The 10783-nt window shown below is 42.8% G+C and overlaps 1 pseudogene across 1 annotated transcript; it reads left to right on the forward strand.

Annotated features, from left to right (window-relative positions):
* Positions 1 to 735: 735 nt before the first annotated feature.
* Positions 736 to 2802, forward strand: LOC147432584 (uncharacterized; annotated as a pseudogene). Its single transcript, XR_015185454.1, has 5 exons — positions 736 to 955; positions 1140 to 1202; positions 1317 to 1685; positions 1808 to 2018; positions 2117 to 2802. The product of XR_015185454.1 is annotated as an uncharacterized LOC147432584 (transcript).
* Positions 2803 to 10783: the final 7981 nt, after the last annotated feature.

Below are 10783 nucleotides of genomic sequence, written 5' to 3' on the forward strand. Positions count from 1 at the left end.
TCTTCTTTATTAAATGTTGAATTTTCTCCTTCTAGAATTCGTTGATTTGCCTATAGGACATAAAGGTTATGATAAAATGATATAACTAAAATTTTCCTAATTTGACCCGGCTTTCCCTTCTTGTCGCTTGTCTTTGAATTGACCTGTCTACAACGCGTGTAAAAGGCGAGAGCGAGATGTTGGCGTGAATTCCTCATGTGGGGTACATTAGAATTAGTGAAGGACATGTGAGGTCAACATCTCTTGTTGCTTTACAAAAGGACGCGTGAGGCCAACCAATTAACTAGTGCTGTAATTTGAAGGCTGCCGTGGCATTCTTGGTCATTTGGACCTTCGTACGAAGACACTTGCCATTGTCGACTTGCAACTGAAATCCTACCGTCGTGTAAAGCCTTCCATGGCTGAAGGCCAAAGTAAATCAAAGGTGTTTTTGAAGGTTCTACAATTTTTTTGACCTTCAATTTTTTAAAAGAAACTTATGTATAAAGGTTGTATCGTGGGCTTTAGAGTTTGGCTCCTTCCTTTAAAAAAAAAAAAAGGCTCTTTATGCATTATTATAAGTTTGCACCTTAACTTAGAAATTCAACAAATTCAACAAAGCCAAACACGACGCTCAAAAAAAGCCCAAGTAAGTAATATGTTAGGTGAAAGAAAGCCCAAGTATTATGCAACGTGAACTAGCGCATTGCTAAGAGGCAAAATCAAAGTATGGATTTCATATGCGGGGTGGGCAGTGTCCAAGCCTCCAGGCCTTTTTAAAAAACTTAAGCGTATGAGTGTGAAACCTGCATGTAGAACTCGAGAGTTCAAAAAGGACTTCGAATCCAGAGAGCTACGATTTCTGAGGAACCACATCTAGCCGCTGTACAGAAGGACGCATGAGGCTTACAAGTGTTGCAATTCTCGTCAGTGGCTCTCATCTACCAAGAATGCAAGATTGATGTAACCATGGAAGGTGAGTCCTTTAAACTCTTGTGCTTCTGTTTGTCGAAACAGATTTGTAATTGCTGCTGGCTTTTAGGCAAAGGTTCTGTTCATGTTGAAGATAGAGCTCCTCTCTCATGTTGAAGATAGAGCTCCTCTCTCTCTCTCTCTCTCTCCCTCTCTCCAATGGAAACTCATACACTACGTGTGTGCAGAGATCATGTTTGAAGAAAGCAAAGAAGCCACTGCTGTTCGAGAAAGTTCACAGCAAGCAACAGGTGGCTATTGATTTAGTTTCGTTTATACTAAAGTATTTTACTTTCTTATGTTTATATATGCTTATCAAGCTTATCTCTCTAATTTGTCTGTTCTTTTTCTGGTTCACATCACAGACAAAAGCCTCTCTAATGCATTGAAGGCATACATCTCTCATAAAATTTCGAAGTCTTTATCCTTGCGTGGAGGAGATTTTCCAAGGGGGGAAGATTCTTCTTATGTGGCAAAAGCTTTTGATGATGATCAATTTATAGGGACATTCACATTTATTGGAGAGAGAATTGCTGTGATAGACTTTCATGCTGTATTCTCTCCTAAAGATGAGTGCATCCTGGAAGACTCCTTGATATTGAGAATAGGTGGCAATAAAATAAAGGTTCAGCACCTTGTTTCTTATCCTCACTATGACGTAAGCATTTATAAGCTAGCCAACGACGCTCCCCCATGCAAATTTTTGGAATTTGAAGATGAGGCTTTATCAATTGGTATACTCTAATTTTTGGAAATTTTCAAATTTTTGTTGCTTTTATTTTCTCAAATTTTGAATCTGTGTTTAAATTTCTGATTTGCTATTAATTGTTTGTGAGTTTCGGATCTTTTTTTGCAGGTGACGATGTAGTACTGATCTCTTTTCCATTGCTTGGAGAAGGAGATTGTAATACTGTACTACCAGTGGTTTCACATGGTAAATTGGAACAGGTTGTTCCCTCTCCAAGCAATAGTTTTTTGCTTGCAAAGTACGAATGCTACCCCGGGTCATCGGGAGGTCCTGTGGTTTCAAGGAGAAAGGGCAAATTGATTGGTATTCATATTGGCAGGTGTGAGGATGTGTATTTGGTTGCTTATAGTAGATAAAACATGATGATGATTGAAATACTTATGTTCTTAATCGTGTGTTTTGTCTTTGTGTTTTTAGTGTTTTTCATGAGGATACAACATATAACGCCCCCTGCAAGCTTAACTCCAAGGCAATCCAACTATCCAGTGGAATGTGGAGCTGTACGTTGCTTGGCTTGGAAGCCCCCAGTTGGAGATGTTGACTTGGAGATGTTGACTTGGAGATGTTGAGTGAAGGGAGTAGCAACAGTCAGGAGGGCTGTGAGGGGCTGGATGCACGCTCTCTTGAGGATGTCAGAGAAGTTGCTTGTTATGCGGCATCCAATGCGTTCCAGAAGGGTCACCATGCGTTCTTTCTACCAGCATCAACCTTGAAGACATTGATTAGTGTGGAGACATTTGCAGAAGAGACTTTAGTGAAGAGGGCAATGACGGTGTCAAAGCATGGCTCTTGGAAGAAAGAGTTGCGGCGGAAGACTTTGGACAAAAAGTGGAGGAAGCAAATGCGAAACCTACGTAGGCTGACAAGGGCAGTGAAGGTCCATGATTGTTCGTAGACTAGCATCAAATGCAGGTGTGTAGGAATGTAAAGTAAGGCCTCTGTTGAGTCCTTTTTGTGAGGCTGTTTCTGGCTTTGAAGCACGTCTGCTATTGGAAATGGAGACTTGTGTTTTGAGGACGAGGTTGGTCTTAGGATTTGTTTTGCTTTGCCTTTTTCAGCAGCTGATAATCTTTGATTTGTTGTGGGCTTGACCCTCTGTTGTCTCTTGAGAGCTTGTTGTGATAAGCACCGTTGAAGATTTAGGTTCGTCTACAAAGATTCTGGCCCATTGTCTGGACAAAATGACATGTGTAATCATCTCCCAAGAATCCACCACGAGGAATTTGTCAATGATTTCTTTAGAATCTAGTATAACAGTTGCTTCTACAATCCCTAAACTTGTTACTTCTATCCCCGTTGAGATTGAAACCTTCACCTGAATGTCGTATATGACTGGCTTGCCTAGTAGTAACCACATGCCATGTGACATGACATTCGTCGTGGTAGTGTGATCAATCTCTGCTGTAAAATTTAGCTTTACTTCTTTTTTTCCACTCAAAGAGAATTTGATCTTCTTGTTGATTGCCAGGTTACTGGTGTCCTCTTGTTGCTTTGTACTGTTTTTTGAGTCTCTTACTATGAAGCCTTTGTCACCTTCTTGTAGAATGAGCTCCTCTATCAAGTGACTGGATTTAGCTCTATCCATATACTAATCATCTTGTATTGAGTAAGTCTTGAGCTTCTTGTTGTTTTTCCTTGATTTCGTGTCCTTGAGTCACTAGTTCACTCTCTTCCTTATGTGACTTGTCCTTTGTTTGTAGCTCTGAGAGTGGTGACAACGTCCTTTGCTCTTGATCATCTACTGAAGCTTGTATAGCAGGGTATGAAGATTGCCTTTCTTCAATGGAGGCCTTTCGCTCACATTGTTCTATGAAGACGTTTTTAATCTTCTTGACAGATCACATTTGCTTGGTGCACTCCGTGTCCTTGGGAGTCAATCTGTGACTCTATTGGTGCTACAGCTTCCATGATAGCCATGTCCTCAGCTACATCTTCTTGTTGCTCCCTGTTCTTCTATTTTGTCAAATGAAAGAGTCGTTGAAAAGTCTAATGTAGTGTCCGTGTCCGGTGGAGTCTTTGACTCTATTTTTGTGTCTTTATAAGAGAATAGGTAGTCCCACATCTGTTTCTCCACCCAACCTGCTCTATATATAGCCCTTGGCCTATACAGACCCCTAAACTGGTATGCCTGACACGTTGCAGTGTCTTGCTCTAGGACCCTGTCCCTCCTAGCCACCCTTAGGACCCTTGTCCTGACATTACTCCCCCCCTTAAGGAGGAGTGTTTGTCCTCCAACACTAGAGCGAGAAAGACTTGACTCCTCACAGAGATCGAAAACATGGCTCATAGCCTGGTCTCATGTTGGAGAAGCTAGTCTCACGCTGGACAAACTGTACTTGTCTAACCTTACTTATGCCTTGCACAAGTATGTAACACAACCTAGTGTCCTCTATGCTTGCGTCACACATGCATGCACTGACGCTTTGCCTAGCTCAAGCCTTGCTTGATTGCTGCCTCCTAGGCATGAGTATATGCCCTGCATACCTCCATTACCTCCTAGGCATGATTACTGCCTCCTAGTCATTAATGTTACCTCCTAGGCTGAGACTTGAGTGTATTGCCTCCTAGACAATGAGTGTATGCCCTGCATACCTCGCCTAGCAAACAATTGGCTACAAAGCTGAAAGACCGCTGCTCAAGCGCTTGCTTGTATCTCGAAAAGACCACACGCTCCTAGCTTCTTCTGGTGCTTGAACTGACTTTGTTTGAAGCTTTGACTGAAATGGAGACTTGTGTTTTGAGGACGAGGTTGGTCTTAGGATTTGTTTGCTTTGCCTTTTTCAGCAGCTGATAATCTTTGATTTGTTGTGGGCTTGACCCTCGGTTGTCTCTTGCGAGCTTGTTGTGATAAGCACTGTTGAAGATTTAGGTTCGTCTACAAAGATTCTCGCCCATTGTCTGGACAAAATGACATGTGTAATCATCTCCCAAGAATCCACCACGAGGAATTTGTCAATGATTTCTTTAGAATCTAGTATAAGAGTTGCTTTTGCAATCCCTAAACTTGTGACTTCTATTCCCGGTGAGATTGAAACCTTCACCTGAATGTCATATATGACTGGCTTGCCTAGTAGTAACCACATGCCATGTGACATGACATTCGTCGTGGTAGTGTGATCATTACCTTCTCCAAAAAAAAGAGGTTGAAGGTGAAATTTTTTGTTTTAATATCATTACCTTCTCCAAATAAAGGAGTCTGAAGGTGATCTTTTTGTCTTATATTCTTTCCAAGATCAGGGAGTCTGTGTGTCCAAAATAAATGGAGTCTTGCTGCGTATCATGGCCCTCTCCAAATATAGGAGATTAAGGGATTCCTTGTGCTAAGGGATTCCTTGTGCTGGGAGGTAGATATTGGTTATCTATAGTGTACTCTCCAAAAGGAGGAGTCTAAGGCACATCGTAGATTCATTTCATGGAGTCGTATCACGTGAAATTATCATACTGAGGGTACGACTACCCATGTCTTAGGGTACGTCTACCCATACTTAGGATATGTCTATCCATATCAAGTCATGTTCATAAGGTGTTTACACCTGGATCTCATACTTCATGCATGTACTATGTAAGAGACTTGGACACTCCAAGTCAAGAATCAATCGCGACAGCACCAAATAACCACTTCAAACAATTCACAGATCACAATAGATTTGCATTGGCCCGACGGAGTTCTGTTCCTAGAGATATTGGCCCTAAAGACTGGCGCCCCTTTTGGTATTTCTTTTTGTATTAATCAGTTCAAAGTACAAGAGAGCGGTTAGGGTTTCACTCTCAGACTCTGTGTCCAGATGCTCTGAGAAGTGAGGCCCTCACCACTAATTTAAAGATTACAAGGGATGCCCAAAAGCAGAGCCCCAAAAGCTTGAAAGCAAAAGCAGATTCTCTCTCTTTCAATGAGAGTCAGTAAAAAGCAAGTTCTCTTTTTCTCTCTCTTTCTCCCAAAATCATAGCAAAAAGCTGAGATTTGCGTCGCTCAAAATTTCCATTTTTTTTTCAACCTCCGCGATTTTCGAAAATTAGGGTTTTTGGCAAAAATTAGGATTTGCAAGAATTTTAGGGTTTCTAGCTGCTATCCGTAGCCACGTCATCACTTTGTGACATAACCCCCTCTTGAAAGCATTGTAATCGACCGCGATTACGCCTGCAAAACCGACAAACGCCATAAACCGTCTTAGCAGACACTGACTGTTAGTACCTACGTACTAGGAACACACTTCTAGCACATGTACAAAATCGACAGTCACATCACAGGACATCACCAGACATCACAGGACATCACATGACATTCAACATTCATTCGGATCTTAGACCATGATTTATCGGCAATGTAGCTAGCAATTACATTTAGGTCCAATCGGGACCTCATCGATGTCCGATTGACTAACCCCTATTGCAACCATGTCTATTCGAGATCAAGTAGACCAAAATGCTGTAGTTATTTCGTCTATCAGTTCCTGCACTCAAAAGAAGTGAAGAAACAAATGAGTATCATTATCAGGAATTCCATTTCATAAAGTCATCCAGTAGAATAATGTCAACTATCAGTATCGTTGAAGCTCAAAGAGACATCAGTGACTTTAGAATCAAAATCGAGGCATCTGTTGACAAAGGAGCGGAGTAACTCCCCTCTTGTGCATCCCACTGCACCAGATCTTCGGCCAAGCTGAATTTCTGGGTTCCGTTTGGAGTAGACTATGCTAAACCAAAACATCGAGGTAAAGTTTCACAATCCGAGAAGTATCTGCTAGGTCCTCCTCCTCCATCCACTTCGCATCAAATGCAGGAAAGTTCTTGAACTAAAGCAAGAACCGCCTTCGGACTTTACCTTTCTTCGTATCGTTATGTGCCAAAATCTGTTTAGGAATAAGGATCTCCTCGTTTTCTTCCACTTCGGGTTGCTCATCAGGCTCCGCATCATTAGGCACATCACCCTTAACAGGTTTCAAGAGACTCACATGCAGTGCATTGCGAATCCTCCAAGTATCTGGCAGTTTCAATCGGAAGGAGACATCATTTATCTTGTCAGTGATCTGGAAAGGCCCGTAGTATCGCATACTAAGCTTTGGAAAAAGCCTGTCCTTTCCCTTTTTATTTCGTAGGCGTGCCTTCTCAAAACGTAAGAGCACCCAATCATCTTCCTTCAATTTCAAGTCGCGACGATGGCGATCCGCTGCCTTTTTTTGTCGTTCTTGAGACTCCTGCAAAGTCTCGTGAACCTTGGCAAAAGCCGTATCCAAATCACGCGAATATTCATCCGCTTCAAATATCTACTCTTTCGTGCTCAGGAAGAATGGAACCTTCGCAGCACTTTCAACAATCTCACATGGCGTCTTCCCCGTTGAAGAGTGTATCGTGTTATTGTAGGCAAATTCCACCAAAGGTAAGCTCTTTTCCCATTGAGTCTTCTGATCCAAGATACAAGACTTCAATAAATCTAAAACCAATGAGTTGGCAATCTCAGATTGCCCGTCAGTCTGCAAGTGGAACGATGACGAGAACTGCAACTGCATGCCAATGTTCTCCCAAATTGCCTTCCAAAACAAACTCATAAATCTGGGGTCTCTGTCTGAGACAATCGTCTCAGACGTGCCATGTAATCGGAAAATCATCGTGATCATGCTGTGTTCTCGGGAGATCAAAAATGAAATCCATTTCAATACTTTTCCAGGGGCGGGTGGGTATGGGTAAAGGCTTTAAAAATCCCTGTGCCTTATGCCTGTCAAAATTGACCTTTTGGCATACTAAGCAACTGCGCACAAACACTTCCACATCCTTTTTGAGTTTCGGCCCAAAGAAGTATCTCTCTACCCCTCATGGTGGTAGCAATGCTGCGGTGACTCGTAAAAGGTGGACAGTGGCATTCAATCATAATTTTTTCCTGCAACAGCTGTGTAACGCACAACATAGTCTTTCTCATCAAGTAGCCTTCCCGAAGGGAGTATCCAGCTACTATCTCCCCATCCCGTATCCGTGTGAAAATATCTGCAAAATCTGTATCTGTGGCATACTTATCGACCATATCCTCGAAGCTCCTATGATGTATGGCGGAAATAGCCAGAACCAATGGCTTCCGAGACAAAGCATCTGCCACCACATTCTTCTGTCCTTGCACATGGACAATCTGGAAGTGAAACTGTGATAAGAAGTTCGCCCACCGCATCTGCTTTTCCGAAAGCTGCTTCTGTGACAAGAAGTAGCGCAAACTCTGAGGGTCTGTGAAATCCGCTCCGAGTAGGTAATGCCGCCACTGAGTAAGAGCATGGATAACCACCAAAAGCTCTTTCTCATAAATCTGTGCTGTCATCTCCGGCCTAGAGAACAATCGGCTCTCGTAAGCAATGACATGGCCTTCTTGCATCAAGACCGCGCCCAGACTACGACCACAAGCATCACAAAATACTTCAAATGACTTCTGCAAGTCCGGCAAAGTCAAATTTGGTCCTGTAGTCAATTTCTCTTTCAATGTCTGAAAGGCAGTCACCTCTGTGGATCCCCACGAGAAAGGGACTCCTTTCTGTATCAAGATATGCAAAGGGGAAGCAACCTTTGCAAACTTTCGAATGAACCATCTGTAGTACGAACATAGTCCCAAGAAGCTTTTAACTTCATGGACATTCTTCAAATCGGGCCAATCACGGATAGTGTCTATCTTGGCCGGATCCATTTGCACTCCTATTGCTGAGACAAAGTGTCCCAAAAAAAATGTATCTCTGAAGCATATGATCTCTGTGTTTTGCTTCATTCTTGGAGAAACCAATGATATCATCAAAGAAAGTGCCAACAAATAGCCTGTACTCTCGAAAAATCCCGTCCATCATCCGGTTAACTGTCACAGGAGCATTGGTTAAGCCAAAAGGCATCACCAAAAAAACTCAAATAATCCAAAAGTAGTCCGGAAGGCTGTCTTGTAGACGTCTCCTGTCGCGATTCAGATCTGATGATATCCACTCTTCAGATCAATCCTGCTAAAGCACGAGGATCCCTGTAACCTGTCGAGTATATCATCGATCCTAGGAATCGGAAATCTGCTCTTGATGGTGATTTTGTTGAGAGTGCTATAATCGATGCACATTCTCCAAGATCCGTCTTTCTTCAAATCCAACAACAATGGAGAGCAATACGGTGAAGTACTATGCTGGACAAGACCCTTTTCCAAGAGGTCTTTCACTGGGTTCATAATCTTTTCATTCTGTACTCGGCTCACACGGTAAGGTGGCCGGTTTGGTGGCGTGCTTCCAGGTATCAGATCAATGGTATGATCTTCAGGCCCTCTGAAAAGCAATCGGCATGAGTGTGGAGAAAAATCTTGGCGTTCTTTTGATCAGGTCAAAACATATTCAACCTTTATCCATCGTTCAGTTCTCTCCCAAAAAAATGAGTAAGAAATTGAAGTTCATCAAGTACAATCTCTAAGCCCTTCATTTATCAAAGTGGCTTTCTCGGCCTGGTAGTCAACCACGGCGTAGCTCTTGTGGTACCAAGGGATCCTGAGTAGAGCGTCACTCGCGTGCCCTGAACACCCCTGTCATTGCAAACGAAGTTTGCCAATGCTCAGTGTAATGGCAACATCCCATCCGGGTGCCAGTCGAACTACCTCCGCCTGTGGCGTCAGTTTGTCGGGCGTAATTCCAAATCGAGCCGCCAATTCCAAGTGAAAAGAAGTTGGCCTTGGCTCCTTCAAAAGAGCGTCCTGATCCTTCACTTTGCCCCAAAAGCGGCAAAGTTTGTACTTTCATTCATTAGATTCGGTGCAGGTCCCACGCCATGTGGTACCAATTCTGCTTTTCTATTTGCCTTTTCTGCCACATTCCTCAGCTGCTCTCGAACTCTCAGACCTGTCGTCGTCTTAATCATTCTGTTCTTTCTGTGCCTTATCAGGGCACTTTGCGGAAATATTTCCACGTTCCTCGCATCCAAAGCACTTCCCCTCTCTGATGAAGCGAGCTCTCTCCTCAGGAGTAAGCTTGGGTCGTGCATCCTTTTTTTTCTCTGGGTTGCTCTTTTTCATTCTACTTTCATTCCCAGAAGTCTGTTCGGCTCGTTGTGTCATGGCCTCATTTGTGGGGTAGGTCAGACTGCCAGAGTGAATGGCAAAGCCCCGCTTCGCATGACTCATCAACTCCTGAATAGAAGCAGACTTCTGTTCCAAGCAGTGATCTCGGATCTCTGTAGGGAGACCCAAGGTAAACCGCTCAATCTGATCTCTGAACGAGATCTTCTTGAATGAAGAGGCGGGTAGAAAAGAGCTCCAGAATCTTTCACAATAAGCATTGATTGTATCTTTCTTGGTCATCCGAAGATGGTTCCAAGCAGCTCGTACATCACGTTCATATTCTTGCGTCAACCAAGAAGAAATAAAAAGCTTCTTAAATTTCAGCCATTTAACTAGCGCAGTCTTGTTTAAAAGAAGCGTGGACCACCAAGTACGAGCATTCCTCTTAAAGTAAGAGGTAGCTCTCTGAATCTTGGAGTGCTCTGAATAGCGTCCTCCCGTGAAAGCGATGTCAAACTGCTGTATAAAAGACAAAGCCTTCGAAGCATCTGAGTATCCTAAAAAGGTATCAAACTTGATCGAGTGGCCACCTTCCTTAAACTCTCGGACTTTCTTGCTTTTATCTTCGAGAAAGTCATACTGGTTGGCTTTGTAAAAATTCTTCTTGTTCGCATAGAAGTTTCCATCATCAGAATCTGAGCTGTCTGTAGACGAGTCCTCATTAGAATTGTCAGTCTCTGGGCGAGATTTAGTCTTCTTTGCCTTTTTCTTGCCCTTTCCGAAGCTTTGTTTCTTGCTTCTCTTTTTACCTTTTCTGTCTTCTTTGCTCGAATCTGAAGAGCTAGAAGAACTATGAGAAGAAGAAGAAGAAGAACTGGGTACTCCTTCAAATCAAACATGCTTCTTCTGTTTTTTTGCCTTGTCAAAAGTCGACTGACGACCCAAATATCCTGGGAAGTCAGTGCTTTTCTTCTGCTTTTTGCCGTGCTTTTTGGCTTTCTTTTGCGGGTCAAAAAGCTGGACAATCCGTGCATCAACCACCTCTTGTAATTCCTTCTCTGAATACTGTTTGTGATCATTGAGAGCGGGTTTCA

Source organism: Adiantum capillus-veneris, chromosome 20 (genome assembly GCF_014529385.1).
Source record: "Adiantum capillus-veneris isolate H3 chromosome 20, ASM1452938v2, whole genome shotgun sequence".
In the NCBI taxonomy this organism is placed as follows: domain Eukaryota; kingdom Viridiplantae; phylum Streptophyta; class Polypodiopsida; order Polypodiales; family Pteridaceae; genus Adiantum; species Adiantum capillus-veneris.